An 18811-nucleotide genomic window follows, 5' to 3' on the forward strand; every position below is an offset into this window, starting at 1 on the left:
CATTTTATCATTGTGTAATGAAAAATATAGAAAGGAAAGAGTAAGTATGTATAGGACTAAATATTAGGCTAAAGTTCTCTTTATGCAGATAAAAAAGGCACTTGAACAGATGTGTTCACAGGTTGTATATGGCGATGAGTACCACGCCCTGAGTACACTTTCTCTGATATTAAACACTACAATCACCAGAACCTTATATTTTTTTTTTTTTTTTTTTTTAACTAGTGCACAAGAAAAAGAATATTTTCTTTTCGTATATCAATCTTAATGCAACAACTTTATTAGTAGAATATACAGCAATAGATCAGTGATTTACAATAATCAGTCCAAAAATCATTTTCTCAAAGGGTTAATTCTGAATAAAAAAAGAAAATGAAAAACTAAAGCCCATGAGCATTTAGCCAGCAAGATATTCATGAAACATCTGCAGTGTGTGCACTTGAGTAACATGAACAATATGAAACATGTAGTGGAAAAAGACACATGGTTGTGCAAATTTGAAACTTGAACAAGAGTATTACAATTACAGTTAGCTGAGTGTGTGACTGGTGCCTAGGTTCAGATGGACAACTCCATATCGTGAGTGGCTGTCCAACCGGTCATAAGCTTCAAGAAAACTAATCTTTGCTTTATTTGGTAGATCATGGGGATGAAAAATGGTACTCCAGCTGGCCATTGATCTCCATTTCTATAGCACATGGGCTATCAGAGCATGAATGTGGCTCTCACACTCCCTGAGGTTACAGAATCTGAGCTTGATGCCCTTCTTGTCTGCGATGTCCTGAACCCTCTCCTTCAGAACTCTCTGGGCCTCCAGCCGTAACCTCTTGGAAGGTGGCAGAGGTTTGCATCGCGAATTATCTTCCTCCTCCTCATCAATGGCTTCATAGATCCTGTACCCATTCATCGATCCAAGGACCGCTGTAAAAGCTTCTCACTAAGAACTACTCCAACAAGAAACAATGATATAACACAATCAAATGATCCACAAGAATGAAACAGCAAGAATATTTATTAGGACTACAATTCAAAAACCCCTCAGAAAAAACCTCTTGTGACGGTAGAAGAAGACTAAATACTAAACAACAGTTTCTTTTATTACCAAGACACCTGAGGAAATGATACACGAAAGGTAGCAGAATGTAATTTTTTGGCCACCTTTTAGAATGGCAAACTTCAGGATTCGTGCAGTCTGATCTATCCTATTATATAGACTTTCTTCCCTTAATTTGATTAAACTTTACATTAGCATGCACATTTGGTAAGCTGATATCCAGGATTTAATTATATTTAAGTACTTTAATTACAGAAATAAATTGTCATCTTCTAGTTTAATAGATAAAACATCAGCCACGAGCTCTCTCTTTACAAACCAAACATTGATCAAGATTATGTTGAGACTTTTTAAAGGCATAACCATTTACAGAGGCAAGCCTCAGTTATGGAGAAATCAGAGGAAAAGCCTAACAGATACACTGCTAACTTTCTGCTTAATACCTAACAATACAATCTAAGGTCAGAATTACCTACAAAATTCTTAATTAATAAAGGAATGAATTAAGAGAACCCATAGAGAAGCATAGTAACAATCTAATGAAGATAACATGCACGTCCAATTCAATAATGAATGTTAACAGCTAAGAAACAGAATACTAGGATAACAACAAAAGCATACACATTGAAAGAAAGAAAAGGAAGAATGAGGCCTAGTTTCCACATAAGATTTGCAAAGTCATTGGAAAGAAAGGCAGACAACAAATTCTAGGGATAAGATAATACTCAGAGACAATCAACAAATTTCAATGCGACATGATCCAAGCCCAAGATCACCATATTGTATCTTTCTCCCCATTCCATGTGTTTGTTGACTTTTTCAAGTTCTCGTTTGTAAATTGAGTAACGCAAGTGACCAGAAATAGATTTATAACGTGAAATGAAACGCCAGTCAATGTCAGAAAGACAATCCATGAGAGAATTTCCATCCAAATGGTAGGCAGAAATTTTATCAAAAGATAACTTCTCTAATCAAGCAAAGCAAAGATGAATGTTCCTATAATTTTGCTTACCATCTTGGGCCGTAGGGAACTGAAACTCTGGAAACTTTGCCTGCTAAAGAGCTGATCTGTTGGATGAGATCTCTGCATGAAGTCATCAACGGTATGGGAAGCTGGAACTGCGCTTCAACCCCATGACCAGCTGCTCTCATCTCGGAACAACTGAGACTGCTCATTGATTTAGGCATGAGTTTGAATGCCAATGAAAATCGTCATACATGTTACCCTGCCTATTATTGATCTCTGTTCGTGGCAGTGCAGGATTGACATAACCAGCAGTTGCTTGATAGAGTGCAAGTCAGGGTAAACGACAGCTTCTTGAGGGCCAAGATCCCCATCCACAAGAAACCACCGACCATAAAGTCTCTTACATGTAAACCGGCCTTATCTGATTTAACAAGAGACAAGGCTTTTGTCAACATTGTGGTCATGATCAGGAAACATAACCAACTGACCATCCTCTTGAGATGTTAAATTATGGTTGTTGTGCTCCCTGAAATGATGGCCTTGCATGACAGCAAACAGACAAACCGAAGAGATATCTCCGACTTCTCAAGGGAACATTATCAAGTCTTCAGTAATGAGAACTACGCAAGTTCAAATAGTAGCTGATTGCATCCAGGATATTCACGAGCTGCCTTGCCAAGCAGAGAAAATAGATTGGCAAACCAGCTGGAGGAAATTCCAATGAGTTGCAGCTTCTGAATGAGTCAGGCCAGGTCTGTAATCATATGTTTCATGCCATTGTTGAGGATCAGCATAGTACACAGATGTTTTACACCACTCACGAGAATCATTTGTATGAATCATTTCTGCCGCCGGGTAAGGAGGCCTTTGAGGAAGTAGAGACGAGCAGAATCTAAACAAGATCTCAAGAGAGGCCCATCATAGCCGGAAACTAATGATAGCAGCAGAATATGAGCAAATGATTGTGATAGGGTTGAGACAGATAGCTTGTACGAGTCAGAAGGAAGGCCTTCAGATGGTTTAGATCTGGAGCTTCACACGACCAAGAGATGGCAGGCCATTGCCAGCCATGAAAACCTTTCAGTAAGTAGCCAGCTAAGTTCAAAGAAACAGCGACCACCCTGTTTTTTGTGGATAGCACAGATGAAACTGGAATCAGTCAAGCCAAAGAGCCAGTAACATCAATGACACAACACGAAATTTAGTCAACAAGCCATCCCTACCAAAAGTCAACTGATTATCGCTATAAAAAAAATTAAAACATAGTCCTAGCTGAAAACCTAACATCAGAAACAACCTAAATCCCCATAACCCAGCAAGTATCTACCCAATGCCTAATTCATGGAATTGTATTTACCAAATAAGTGTTACCACTTTCTTTTTAACCTTAAAATCGGCCAACCTGCTTACCAACTCAGTTCTAATTTGACACCAAACCCTATAATCTCCTGGAAGAAGGAAAACATAGCTGTATACGTAGGTGGTCATCAGCACTTGAATCAAGGGCCTTGGGGAGCAATCCACAAGCCTGACCAAGATAACCTATGTTTTCTAGATTATCTATTTTCATTTTTTTTTTTATTTAATGCACCACTACCAACCTTTGCAAATAACTAGCAAATATAAGAAAAACCAAGCATTAATTATTTTTTTTTTTACTTTCTCAACTAGGCATTAATTACTAAAATCTAAATTTCCTGAAAAATAATTATGCTCACAGCATTTAAATCATCACTGACAAAATGAACAGAATTATTTTTTTTTAAGTATTTACTATTTTAAATGCCTGCACTCACTCAAACTTCTTTCCATAATATTAGAAGATAAGAAAAAAAAAAAAAAAAAAAGAACTTCAACTTCATATACAAAGGCATATAGAAAGAAACCGAGAAGAGAGAACTGACCTTGCAAGACAGTAAAGGTAAATTTTGATATGCAGATTGGAAGCAAAAATCTGTAAATTAGGGTTTGCTGCTGGAGAGCTGAGAGGGTATAATGGCGAAATTGTTAAACAGAGGAAAGGGAGGTGGGAGGATTCTCTCCGGTGATTGACTCTACAATACTGTCCAGTTCTGTTGCCACGTAAGTATACAACTTCGCTGTCTGTAGTGAGTCGTTATATAATATTATCATATATTATATTTTTGTTACTAATATGCTAATATCTTATGAATGTGAGTTGGGGCTTCTAACTTACAACTCTAAAATTAAATGTGAGCCGTTCACTTTATTTAATCCAATAGCTGAGATTTCAAGTTTAAAATAGAGTGAAACGACATGTTCCCACCCGAGGATTGGCAAAATTCAGGTTAGTACCCTAAGTTTCATTTATTCCAATTCCCACCCTTAAAATAACACCCTTTTGTTTATTTAACAGTTAAAAGATTAAAAAAGTCTTTACAACAATTTGTAATTAAAAAGTCAAATAACCCCACATCTCAAACCCTTCAATCAGGTGTGAACAAATCTCAGGCTCAATCTTGTCGTTTCCTGCCGGAATTGGACTTCACCGGCACCACCAACAGTTTCAGCACCCTCACATTACCAAAACCTCTTTGTTTTCCAACTCATTGACCTCTCCGATCGCCACCACCATTAGGGTTAGGATTCGGTTGTTCTTTGTCGGGTTTTGGCCGTTTCCCGTGACCAAAATCGAATTGGTCACCACCACTGCAACTAGCGGCTCCAGCTCTTTAAAACCCCCATATCCCCATCAATTGTTCATCTGTCATTCGCTGGCACCGTTAGGGTTAGGATTCGATCATTCTTCGTCGGATTCTGACCATTTCCGGTGACCAAAATCGAATTGGTCACAACCACTGCAATCAATGGCTCCAGCTCTTCAAAACCCCCATATCCCCTTCAACCGTTCAGTCGCTATTCACCGACGGTGAGGTTCATCTTTTCCTTCGCGATTTTTGGTGAATTGGGTATTTTTGATGATTGATTCAAAGAATTGGTTGGTTTTTGAGAGTTCTGGTGGAGTGTTTATTTGATTTGGTCTGGTTTTCGACATTTCTTTCTTGTGTTGGGTTGATTTGCTTCATGGTGGGTGAGGGCTTGTAGTTGTTACTTTGTAGGGTGGGCTAGTTGTGGTGGTAGTTTGGAATTGGGTGGTTTGGAATGAGCGGTGGTGGTTCTTTGGCCAACTGTTGGTGCTGCTTTGTAGGGTGGGCCGACTATGGTGGTGGTTTGGAATGGGGTGGTTTGGTCAGTTGTTGTGGCGGTTTGGGATGGGGTGGTCTGGAATGGGTTGTGGACCTGTAGTGGTGGTTTGGAATGGGCAAAGGGTAGTTTGGTAATATCACATCTCAGAACCCAACCGTGACTGACAACGTCCATTTAAGGGTGGAAAACTGGAATTTATGAAACCAGGGGTACTAACCTTGGGTTTCACTAAGCCTTGGGTGGGAACATGTCGTTTACTCTTTAAACTCTTATGAATTCTATAATTTGTATTAATGTCATCATCTGCTCTGCCACATAATTTATATCACTTTTTTATCTCCTAATTACGTTTAATCGATTTAAAGTCATTCATAGGATGAAACCATAAATCATTTATGGGAGCGTTATAAAAATCTTTAACTATTCATATAAAACAAAATGAATTTATTATAATCACTAATAGGAGGAGTAAAAATTATTTTTAATTTTTAGAATTTAGAAAACATAGAAGAGGGGTGTGGCAACAAAAGGAAAAATGATATAGAATTAAATTATAGGGGTACAGACAAAATTTGTTCATCCAAATGTCAGATATTAATCAAGCTTTGTATCTCCTCTATGATGAATTTTGTGGATTACCTCACCTTTATGAGGACCTGGTCAGAGAAGAATATTTTAAGATGCGATGTTGTTCTCTCAAAAAGAAATATCTTGACAGACATTACAAAGAGATGGTAAAAAGATATCATATACTTAGGGGTATAGATGATCCTAACATGAAGCAAGCATTTTTAGCATCTATTCCAGAATCCCTAAGTCATGAAGCAACCAAGCTTATGCAGTCTCAAAGCAAACAACTTGGTTCCACTTCTTTTGGAAAAATTTATCAGTTTGTCATTCTTGCTCTGGAAAAGCTCTGTTCTCAAAAACAATTTTTTGACGATTATCTGAAGCGTTCTAAGCAGCTGACAAAGGTTTGTCATAGACCAGACTTGCAGATCAAGTGCAAATCAGATCGCTCATGTTCTTGTCCTACCAAGAAGAAGTTTCATTCCAAATGCATCAAGTTTTCTCCACCTAATGCTCCTGCCAGGCGCAAATTTTGACGTTTCAAGTATTGCAAGTCTCTTCAAAAAAAGAAACGCAGAGGCAAACAATCTAATCGGTGTTATTTTTGCAACCGTCCTAGTCATTTTGCCAAAAATTGTCCAAACAAGCCCAAACAGTCAGCCAAAATAATGCAACAGCTTTCTCAGCTCATTGATATAGATTTTTCTGATGATGATGTTAAAAGCTAGTTTTCAATGGATGCAGAACCCACTTCAGACACTGTTTTCCAGTTTGTAGCCACTGATACTGAGTTCTCTGATTCAAATGATTGTCACTATTTCTACCATAACCAATAAATACCACAATCCCTTCCATCATTAGCCTTCTCATGTCACGTACATATAGCAAAAGTTTAGATCTTCCCTACTAAATATTCCAATCACATTTCAGTCATAGCATTTTTTGATATTGGTGCTACTCGTACTATTATCAACCCTAAGATTCTCCCATCCTCTCAGTGGAAACCTCATCAAGAAGTTTTCTACACTGCTAATAGTGACACTTTCGCTACTCATCTGATCAGCAAACCCATTAAAATCCAAAATTTTCCAGGATGTTTTACTTTTCATAGAGTTCTTGGTTCCGATTTACTTAGCAAAGATATGGTTCTAGGTTTTGATGTTTAATCTAAACTCAATAAACTTATAATCCTCCCTGATGGTGTTCGGTACAAGATGTTTTTTCCAATCTTGGACCACTCAGCCTAACTTATTTCAGATTGAAGGCAATCCTATTGAGCAGATCAAAACCCAGCTTATTTCCCGCTCTTTTGCAAATTCTCATGCAGATTTTCTCACTAAATGTGCTCATCCATTATGGAAGAATTACGATTTCTTTATCCATCTTCCATTCTTCAAGAGTGAAGATATCAATCCCACCAAATCTAGTCATTCTAGCATTTCACCATAACATCTCAACCTAGCCCAACAAGAATGTACTTAGCTTTTATCTTAAGGATTGATCTAACCCACAGATTTTCAATAGGCATGTGAAGCTTTTTATGTCAATAAATGTGTTGAACAAGCCAGAGGAAAACTCAGACTTGTTATCAATTATTAGTCATTGAATTTCTTTCTCCGTGATGATAAATTTCCTCTGCCTTCCAGACAAGTTCTCTTTGCAAATCTCCATAATGCAAATATGTTTTCCAAATTTGATCTCAAAGTTGGATTCTAGCAACTTGGAATTCATCCTGATGATAGTCATAAGACTATTTCTGCATTCCCAACCAAGATTACCAATGAACGGTTATGCCTTTTGGCCTTAAGGTCGCCCCTTCCCTGTTTCAGAAAGTCATGACGAAAATTTTTGCTCCCCTTCTTCATACATGTCTCATTTATATCGATGATATCCTTCTCTTTTCAAAAGATGAGGAATCTCATATATTTCTTCTTCGTGAATTTGCTGATATCATACATTCTTATGGTATTATGCTCTCTGAGAAGAAAACGCAGTTAGGGTAGACAAAGATTGATTTTCTTGTTATGGTGATTGTTGACGACAAGTATGATCTTCAGCCTCATATTGCTAATGAGTTGCAAAAATTCTCAGATGTTCTCACAACCAAGAAAGAAATACAAAAATTCTTGGGCATTGCCAATTACATGCGCAGTTTTATTCCCAACATTTCTCATCTCACTACTCTACTTTCCCATATGCTTAAGAAAAATCCTCCTTCGTGGTCTGAAAAGCAAGCCAATGCAGTCAAGAGTCTTAAACACAAATCCTTCCATACACAGCCATTGAAGATTCCTTCTTCTAGGAAACGAATTCTTCGGGGAAACAAATTCTTCAAACAGATGCTAGTGACACTCATTGGGGTGCAGTGCTTTTTGAACAAGATGATGACAAAGTACGACATTTGTGTGGCTACTAATAATCATATTTTACACTATGATTTTGCATTGAATTTTGACAGGATTTAGGATACTTTTCATACAATTTGGGCAATAATTGCAACCTAATTCTATTAATTTGTCTTTACAGGCCTAAACGATGATTTTTAGCATAAATGACAGTTTTGAGTGTAAATTGTGTAACTTGAGCTTGGAAACTTGGCATGACCTGAATTTAGAAGCTTTGGAAAGCTAAGAAGAAGAGCTACAACTTTCATGTTTTGGGTTTTTCCTAATTCTGACTGGACAATGGCGAAAACTTGGCTTGAAGTTGTGAAAAGTACACTGGGGATTGAAGAAAAACGTCTTTGGATGTCCTTCAGTATTTCTGCCATAACTTGAGCTGTAGACCTCGGATTGTGCTGATTCTTAAACTAACAGAAATATAATTTAAAGGGCTACAATTCATATGTTTAACACTTTTTCAGATTCATAATCTATCATGCTCAAATTTGGCCCGAAATTATTCGCCGTGGCGAGGAAAAATCTTCGCCGTGGCGAAACCTACATCAGTTGTAAAAATAAAACGACGCGTTTTGGCTTGCTAGGGCTTCATCCTTAATTGAGAAAGGTATAAATTAGAGCGAAAAGGAAGAGAAAGGGGGCTTGGTTCATTATTTGGAAGGCAGCTCATGAAAGGAGAAGATTATTGAAGATTTGGGCTTCAAATTAGAGCAGATTTCTCCATCTTTTGCTTCTTTTCAATGATGAATCTTGATTCAGTTTGTTTTAGTTATTTTATTTCGTTTTTGAGTATGAACTGAGTTGTTTAGCTAGGGTCTGTAACCTAATACAATGATTCAAATTTATATGAATTGATTTACTTTGAGTTTTAATTTCATGATTGAGTGTTTATCTCTTTGCTTAATGACTTTGGATACTTGATCATTATTCAAATGTGTGTTGTTCACAATGAGACTAAGAAGTGATTTGTGATTATGCCTCTTGGGATAAATACGGTAGATTAAGCAAATGCTAGAGATAGGTTTAGCGATCTATGAAATCTAGATAGAATTCCATAAAGCTTAAAACTTTGAACTATAATCTTCATTTTGGGGTGCGAAAGCTTGATAGGGTAAGTAGGGAAATGTAGCCTGAGAAGGTATGTTTTACAATTAAGGAATTCGATTTCAATCAAAAATTAGAATTTGGGTAATAGATTCTATGATTTGGGTTAGCGTATCTAGGTGAAATCAACACCCTTGCATTTTTTTAGCATTGTTTAATTAGTTAAGTTGTTGGGTGTTCGCTTTAATTTCATTACATTCATTTCTATTTTTTTATATTTGTATTAGTTTGTTAATTTTCCATCAATCCAATTATATGTTTCTTCAATTAGGACTAGAGGTGGAACAAATGGGCCGGGGTAGGCGGTCAACCCTAACCCAACCCGTAATGAAGAGGGTTTAACCCGGCTCGCCTAAGGGAGGTCGGGTTGAGCCCAACCGCCAGCAACCCTCGGGCGGGCCGGGTTGCAAAATGGCAACCCGGCGGCCCGCGGGTTGCTATTTTGTCCTCTCTGCAGGAGGACCGCCAACCCGGGGGTTGATGCGGGTTGGCCGAAAATTAAATTAAAAAATGTTAATTAATTATTTTTTTAAATTACCCTTTTACCCTTGAAATATAGCCGTTTTTATGGCCGTTGGAGGGTCTTTTTTGTCATTTCTTTCCCTATTTTTTTCTATAATTGGCTCTAAACTCTCATATTTTTCTCACAACTCAAATTCTCTCATTCTCTAATCCTATTCTCTCAATTACTCAGTTATTCTCTTAATCTTTTGTTATCAATTTGCTCTTATTTTAATTTTTATAGTTTTGCAAATTCAATTCATATTTCCAAATTCCAATTCTCTTCGTTAATTTTATTTCTTCTACATCAATTTTTTTTTCAACTACAATGGATAGATACTTCTCTCCCATCAATTCAATGATGAAAAAAAACACTATCCTACTCCTAGTCCCGCTGATTTACTATGAATGCAGGAGATTCAAATGTCCCGCTGTCCCAATCCAGTCTCAGAACCGATACACCTCAAAATATGCCGTCGATTCCAATAGCTCCCGGTGGTTCTAGAAGTCGTCCTCGCCAACTCCATCTCAAGTTGAGACGGGTCATCACAACTGCTGTCGAAACCGAAGGCAGGCACAATCAGACGTTTCAGCGCATTTTGACAAGTTTACGAGACAGAAAATGGCGTTCAAGTCAAGAAGCAAGATGCAAATATTGTGGAGTTTATAAAGCTGATTCAGGTAATGGTACTAGTACTTTAAAAAGGCATGCTAATAAACATATTAATCAACATGGAAATAGAGAAAGCAATCAAACTCAAATAACTAATATGGGTACTACTTGGCGTTATAATTCTGATGTATATAGGGAATAGTTAGATTATATATTGCTGCAACTGATCAACTATTAATATGGCTGAAGGAAATATTTTGAAAGATTTGTTCAAAATTCATTTTTTCAGGATTTAAAAGTTATTCTAAAAACGCAAAGAAATGTAATAAAATTGTTTTAAAAAAATGAAATTAGAATTAAAAAATAAATTTCATACTTGTCATTAGTGTGGCTCTAACTGCCGATATTTGGAGGTGGTAGAGATAACAAGAGATATTTGTGTGACTAGTCATTATTTTGATAATGAATAAATTAAATAAATCTTTATTAAGATTTAGATTAGGAGTGTGGATCATAGCGGTTTAGAAATCTATAATAAAATTGTTGAAGTTTAGAAGATTTGATATTATTGATAAGTGATAAGTTTAACTTTAGATAATGCAAGTTCTAATAGTAAAGCTATATATTTTTTTCAAATTAATTATCCTTATATAAATTTGAAGTTTTTTCACTAACGTTGTGCATATCATGTATAATTTATTGTGAAAGTGGTATGAAAACAATTAAACAAAATATTGATAGAATTAGAGAATCTTTAGCTTGGATTAATGGTAGTAATAAAGAACTGCTGAACTTCAGCTTGTATAAAATCAAATATGTCCTAAAACTTCTGATTAGATATGCCTGTAGATGGAATGTACTTATTAATGCTGATTCATGTTTACCTTATGCTAATATAATTAGTATTTTGTAGCAAATAAGAGGTCCTCATATTTGATAGAAAATGATTGGAAGATAGCTAAAGTATTTCATTCTTTCTCAAACGTTTACCAATCCACTTTACAACTTCTGATGTGTATTATCCTACTAGTCCATTGTAAACATACAATTATAAAAAATTCCGAGTATTTACAAAAAACAAAGACAATGAAATTTTAAATGCACCATAAAGGCAATGCAAATTTTTTTTTTTAAATATTAGGAACCCATTCTTTTCTTTATTGTTTAGGTGCTATATTTGATCCTAGAATTAAATTAGCACGTTTAGAAAATGGTTTTAACAATTTAAGTGAAAATTTACAAAACGAATCATATGTCAATCAAATAGGAGAGGTAAAAAATAGTCTTTTCGAAGTATATTTCCAATATGAAACAGGTATGGGAACCCGCAGTCGCCAAGAGGCGAAAATCCAGAGAGCGTATCAGAAGAAAACAATAAATGAAGACTTATACTCTTGGAATGCAATGAATAGCGCAGAGGACCCAAATCCGAAGCACAGCCACAACCTCTCTTCAGAAGCACACCATCACCAACAACAACAACTAATATAATGTCCTCCATGGAGTCGCAGAGTATAAACTTCAACAATATTGGCAACCCCCGAAATGGTAAGCAGGTCACTTTGATTCTAGAGTATTGGAGAGCCAGAAAATGTATTTTTCGGTATTAACAAGACTTGCCTTGGATGTTTTCGCTGTTCCTGTCTCAACCGTCTCATCCGAACAAACATTTAGTGCAGTGGAAGGATTTTAAATGAAAGGAGGACTAAACTTGCTCCAAAAATGAGTGAAGTCCTCACATGTCTCGAGATGGGAACGATCGCGCCATCAAGATCAAACGAGGTTATCGACAATACTTTAGTAGAATCATTTCATTTGTTAATATAGATGATACAGACAAGGGAGGTCCTATTGAACCACCCCCCATATAGTTGTTTTGTAAAATGTAATTTGTAAATTAATTGTCAATTATTGCACTCTTTTTTCTTTACAGTTTTTCTCCCTTGGGTGTTTTCTTGGTGGGGTTTAACGAGGCAATAATTGTTGTAATTTCTTATTTTATTTTTGATAATGAATAATAAATTAATTTTTCTTATATTGCAATTTTATTGTATTAAAATTGAATTAATATTTGAAATGTTAACAAAAAAAAAAAAAATTGAATTGAATTGAATTATTGATATTTGAAAAGTTAACTAAAAACATTTATTTGAAAAGTTAAATTAAAAAAAAAAACAAAAAACAAAAAAAACAAGAAAATCGGGCTAACCGGCCCGGACCGCCGCTAACCCGAGGGTTAGGGTTAGGGCGGGCTGGGCCAGCCATTTTCTCCATAATAGCGGGCCTAACCGCGCTTGCCTTTGTTGGCGGCGGGTTAGGCCGGCCGCTAAAGAACGTAACCCGCCGCGGGCCGGGCCGGGCGGATCAATTTTCCACCTCTAATTAGAGACTTAAACTAGAGAAATCGGTATTAGTAACACTATCCTCATGGGAACGATACTCTACTTATCACTTTATTACTTTTTGCGACTAGTACCACTTGTTACATTTGTATGTTTATGAAATCACGCATCAAGTTTTTGGCGCCGTTGCCAGGGATAGTTGATTATTAATGTTGATAGTATTAGGTAGTGCTAAATTGAAGCTTTATTTCATTTTTGCAGTTAATTGTAAATATTGTATAGTCTTAAGATGAGAAATGACATACCTCTTTCGTGCAAGGCAACGATGAATCACTATATGAAGCTGGGAGAGGTACAGAGGTTGTTAAGGAATTGTCCACATAATGGTCTATCGTTTTGGAGACCAGCAAACATTTACAATGGGTTGCTACAAATATTCAAACGATGGTAGATGTGGCAGCAGGCGGAGCCTTAAATAAACAAGACCCTAGAAGATGCTTATGAATTGCTTGAGCGATGGCCAACAATACTACCAAAGACTAATGAGAAAGCAATGCCGAAGAGAACAATGGGTCTACATGAAGTTGATGTGTCGCCACATTATCTGCACAAATTGCATCACTTGAAGCCAATTGGAGGTAGTGATGTAAATTCTATTCACTCACTTTTATAACTTGTGAATTTTGTGCAGGAAACCATGGGAGTGCGGAATGCCAAGATGGAACCAGTTATGTCTCTCAACAACCGAGCAAGTGATTACATGGTTAGTTCACAAAGGCTGCAAAATGAACCTTCTCAAACACCTACATCCTGGTTGGGGAATCACCCAAATTTGTCCTAGAGCCATCAAAGCAATCAATTAAATCAAAGGACAGTGCCAAACCATCAACCAGTGGTGAATCTTCAACCAGTAAGCAAAGAGTGTCAAACTTGGAAGATATGTTCGAAAAGTTCATGCAGAAACCATAAGTTTTATGAATGAGACACGCTCAAACTTCATAAATCAGGAGTGTCCAATCGAAATTTAGAGGTTCAAGTGGGGAAATTGGTTGAACAATTGATAGAGAAATCTCAAGGTTCTTGCCGAGCACAACGGTCCAAATCCTAAAGAACAATTAAATGTCATAACATTGAGGAGAGGCATAGTGTTGGAGCAACCTCACAATGAAGAAAAGTGGGAAGAACATGAAGACACGACTAATGAAGAGGAAAATCTCAAAGCAAAAATGTGTGCAAGATACTTAGGGGAATTTCAACCAAGCAACTCACTTCACAAGGAACAACTTGAGGAATTTGGTGTAAATGCGCACAAGTCAAAATTGGTGTTGGAAGAGATTCCAAACATTGGACTCAACCAATCACCATCTCATCTCAAGTACGCATATATGAATTTGAAGTTCCGAAAAGATGCTTATGAGAATCTCCGAAATTCCAAAGGAAAGACCAAGAGGTGGCAATGGGAAGTGAAGAACCCCACAAGGATCCACATTGATGAAAGAACGAGAAAGTCAAGCTTCCGACTATAAACAAGCACTTCTTGGGAGGTAACCCAAGTGTTTTCATTTGTTTGTTGTTTTAATTTGTTTAGTTGTTTTATGAATTAGAATGATTTTGATTTCGTGTGTTTTTGGGTGTTTCAGGTGAAGTATCGAACTAAGGTGAAAAAAGGAAAACTTCCAGTTTTCGCCGCGGCGAAGCATCTTCTTCGCCGGGGCGACGTTTACACTAGAATTTTTCGCCGCGATGAGAAAATTTGCTTCGTCGCGGCATCGAATGGGTTTGCAATTGAATGAAGAACTTCGCCGCGGCGAAGTCTGTTTCCCATATATACTCCAATCATTTTTCATTTTTCATGAAAAACTTCAAAACACATCCAAGAGCCAAACACTTCCACCTTCAATCCAGAGAGTTTTCATTGAATTTTCTTCCCACTATTCCACTCCCTTACCTCTTTAAACAATCATGTACCTTTCAATTGCCCCAATTTAACCCATTTTGAAGAAATTTTTAGCAAGCCCTAGGTTTTGAAAATTTGGAGCTTTCTTTGTGATTTTTAATGAAATTGGAGCAATTGAAGGTTGGAAAGCTTGGGCTTGGTAAGGTTAAGAGTTTTTATGCAATTTATTTGTTCACTTTCAATTGTGGATTTGTTTTTGTTGAAAAATTGCTTGAATTTGTTGATTGTGGATGTTGGTTGAGAACTTGAGGATTGAGTTGATTGTGGAGTGTAGAAATTTTTGATTTTGATTTAATTTGGTGTTGAGGAAGTTGGGTTGTTGTGTTGAAGCGCTTTTAGCAAATTTGGGAGTTGTGTGAAGAGGAAGAATTAGAAGAAGATTGAAGCCTGAACAATTTTCTTTGTAGTTTTTGCTTTTATTTCTTTATGTTTTGAAAGTAGGAATTGATGTTGATTTCCTGGTTTTTAGCTCTTTATTTGATTTTGTTTAGATTTTAGGTTTTGTTCAATAAGGTTGAGATTAGGATGTAATTCTTTCATATTAATCGGTGAGGGTATCTAACACATTTGGCACCATAGACTTTCAATTGTTTAACAGTTGATGATGATGAGGAAGCCAAGGAATGGATGCCAGGATTTTGCACAAGAATCGGCCTTTACAGATTAATCAGGAGAGTATCTCGTAACCTTTAATTTTTTTTTTTTTCTATTCCTTGGATGTGCATGATGTGACATTGGGGACAATGTCATTTTAAGTTTGGGGGAAGGGAAATTTTGAGAATTTGTGTGTTTAGTTTGTTTGTGTGTTTCTTTTTATTTTAAGTTCTTTGATTGTTAATTGTTTAGTGTGTTTTGTGTGTGTTGTGTTGTTGTTGCCTGGATGAATTGCATAAGTCTATGATGAAACTAGAATTGTTGGGATATTATTTTTGGAAAATGTTAAGCATTGCTTCAAGTTTAGGTTGGTTGACTTGATTTAGGTTGAGGTTTGTTGAGTGGTTCAACCACCATTTTCACTATTTCGGCATGCTTAGAAACATTTTATGTGGTTAGGTGAAGTCTTGATAATATTGGTGGACTCTACAACCTAGTTAAGAAGTGCTTGAGACGAAATTCTAGGATTAGACATTGTTGAGGAAATGATTTAGGCATTTTTCGGAACGTTTGAGCCTTTCCACCTGACCCATGAATGAATCTTTCCCTAGTCACCCATTTGAGCCTTATCAGATTATCATTGCCTTATTTTTCTTGCAAACCAAAGATTTTCCAATCCCTATACCCTAAACATTTTATCATACCCTTTAGAAGAATTATGGACCTAATGTATGACACAAAAGAGCTTTGAGAGGTGTGTGAATAAGTGATAGAACAAATCTTAAGTTTGGGGGTTGGAAAAAGGGCAGGAAGAAGGGGCAATAGACGTCAATGGTGTTGTAAATATTTGTAATAAAAAAAAAAAAAAGGAAGAAGAAGAAGAAAAAAAATTTCTTTAGTTCAATTCAAAATCAAAAATAAGAAATGCATAAGTTTGAGGGTTGTAAAAAGGTTGACACTTTGATTGGTGGTTGAGAAAGAAAGCGAAGATTGATGTAGCTCTTAGTGTTTGCATGAGGAAAACCGAGTTCTCTTACTTTGTTTATCATATCCTTTTCCTTGGAGCCCACTACCCGAGCCTAATGTTATAAGCTTGCAAAGACCTTTTGATCCTTAGCGATGTCTAGTCTATATTAGTGGAGAGTAATTCCATACTTAGGCTTATGGAGTCTGCCACCATTTGATAAACTTTACATTTCTGCATAAAATAATCCGGGAAGTCAGAATGTAGACTGAAGTGGGGATCACCTACTCGGGGGACTAATTAAGAAAGATAATCGATGCAACTTATAACTTCTTGGAGAGTTGAACATTTTCTAGTAATAATTTTTCAACAGCCTTAGTGACTTGCATAAATTCTAGGCAATTCTTGTGTTGAGTTTGAGTCTAATTTTTGTTTGTTCATTTTGTGTTTTGTTGTTTTGTGTTTTTGGTTGTTTGTTGTTTTTCTTTCTTTGAGTTTTTATTCCTTTTTGCTCGAGGACGAGCAAATCTTAAGTTTGGGGGTATTTGATAATCATATTTTATACTATGATTTTGCATTGAATTTTGATAGGATTTAGGATACTTTTCATACAATTTGGGCCATAATTGCTACCTAATTCTATTAATTTGTCTTTGCAGGCCTAAATGATGATTTTTAGTATAAATGACAGTTTTGAGCGTAAATTGTGTAACTTGAGCTTGGAAACTTGGCATGACCTGAATTTAGAAGCTTTGGAAAGCTAATAAGAAGAGCTACAACTTTCATGTTTTGGGTTTTTCCTAATTCTGACTGGACAAGGGTGAAAAATTGGCTTGAAGTTGTGAAAAGTACGATGGGAACTGAAGAAAAACGTCTTTGGACATGCTTTAGTATTTCTGCCATAACTTGAGCTGTAGACCTCGTATTGTGCTGATTCTTGAACTACCAGAAATATAATTTAAAGTTCTACAATTCATATGTTTAACACTTTTCCAGATTTATAATCTATCATGCTCAAATTTGGCCCGAAATTATTCACCGCGGCGAAACATGCATTAGATGTAAAAATAAAACGACACATTTTGGCTTGCTAGGGCTTCATCCTAAGTGAGAGATGTATAAATTAGAGCGAAAAGGATGAGAAAGGGGGCTTGGTTCGTTATTTAGAAGGCAGCTCATGAAAGGAGAAGATTATTGAAGATTTGGGCTTCAAATTAGAGAAGATTTCTCCATCTTTTGCTTGTTTTTCAATGATGAATCTNCACTTTGATTGGTGGTTGAGAAAGAAAGTGGAGATTGATGTAGCTCTTAGTGTTTGCATGAGGAAAACCGAGTTCTCTTACTTTGTTTATCCTATCCCTTTCCTTGGAGCCCACTACCCTAGTCTAACATTACAAGCTTGCAAAGACCTTTTGATCCTTAGCCATGTCTAGTCTACATTAGTGGAGAGTAGTTCCATACTTAGGCTTATGAAGTCTGCCACCATTTGATAAACTTTACGTTTCTGCATAAAATAATCTGGGAAGTCGGAATGTGGACTGAAGTGGAGATCACCTACTCAGGGGACTAATAGAGAAAGATAGTCGATGCAACTTATAACTTCTTGGAGTGTTGAACATTTTCTAGTAATAATTTTTCAACAACCTTAGAGACTTGCATAAATTCTAGGCAATTCTTGTGTTGAGTTTGAGTTTAATTTTTTTTTGTTTTTTTTTAGTTTTGTTGTTTTGTGTTTTTGGTTGTTTGTTGCTTTTCTGTCTTTGAGTTTTTATTCCTTTTTGCTCGAGGACGAGCAAATCTTAAGTTTGGGAGTATTTCATAATCATATTTTACACTATGATTTTGCATTGAGTTTTGATAGGATTTAGGATACTTTTCATACAATTTGGGTCATAATTGCCACCTAATTCTATTAATTTGTCTTTACAGGCCTAAACGATGATTTTTAGCATAAATGACATTTTTGAACGTAAATTGTGCAACTTGAGCTTGGAAACTCGGAATAACCTGAATTTAGAAGCTTTGAAAAGCTAAGAAGAAGAGCTATAACTTTCATGTTTTGGGTTTTTCCTAATTCTGACTGGACAAGGGTGAAAATTTGGCTTGAAGTCGTGAAAAGTACGCTGGGAACTGAAGAAAAAAGGTCTTTGGACGTGCTTCAGTATTTCTACCATAACTTGAGCTGTAGATATCTGATTGTGCTGATTCTTCAACGACCAGAAAAATAATGGAAAGGGATATAATTCATATGTTTGACATGTTTCCAGATTCAGACTCTATATGAACTGAGTTGTTTAGCTAGCGTTTGATGTAACCTTGATACAATGATTCAAATTTATATGAATTGATTTACTTTGGGTTTTAATTTCATGATTGAGTGTTTATCTCTTTGCTTAATGACTTTTGGATGCTTGATCACCATTCAAATGTGTGTTGTTCACAATGAGACTGAGAAGTGATTTGTGATTATGCCTCTTGGGATAAATACCGTAGATTAAGCAAACGCTAGAGATATATTTAGCGATCTATGAAATCTAGATAGAATTCCATAAAACTTAAAAGACTTTGAACTATTAAT

General features: G+C 36.2%; 1 pseudogene; it reads right to left on the minus strand.

Moving 5' to 3' along the window:
* Positions 1 to 558: 558 nt before the first annotated feature.
* LOC116113229 lies at positions 559 to 3092 on the minus strand (annotated as a pseudogene).
* Positions 3093 to 18811: the final 15719 nt, after the last annotated feature.

Source organism: Pistacia vera, unplaced genomic scaffold (assembly GCF_008641045.1).
Source record: "Pistacia vera cultivar Batoury unplaced genomic scaffold, PisVer_v2 Contig676, whole genome shotgun sequence".
Taxonomy (NCBI): Eukaryota; Viridiplantae; Streptophyta; class Magnoliopsida; order Sapindales; family Anacardiaceae; genus Pistacia; species Pistacia vera.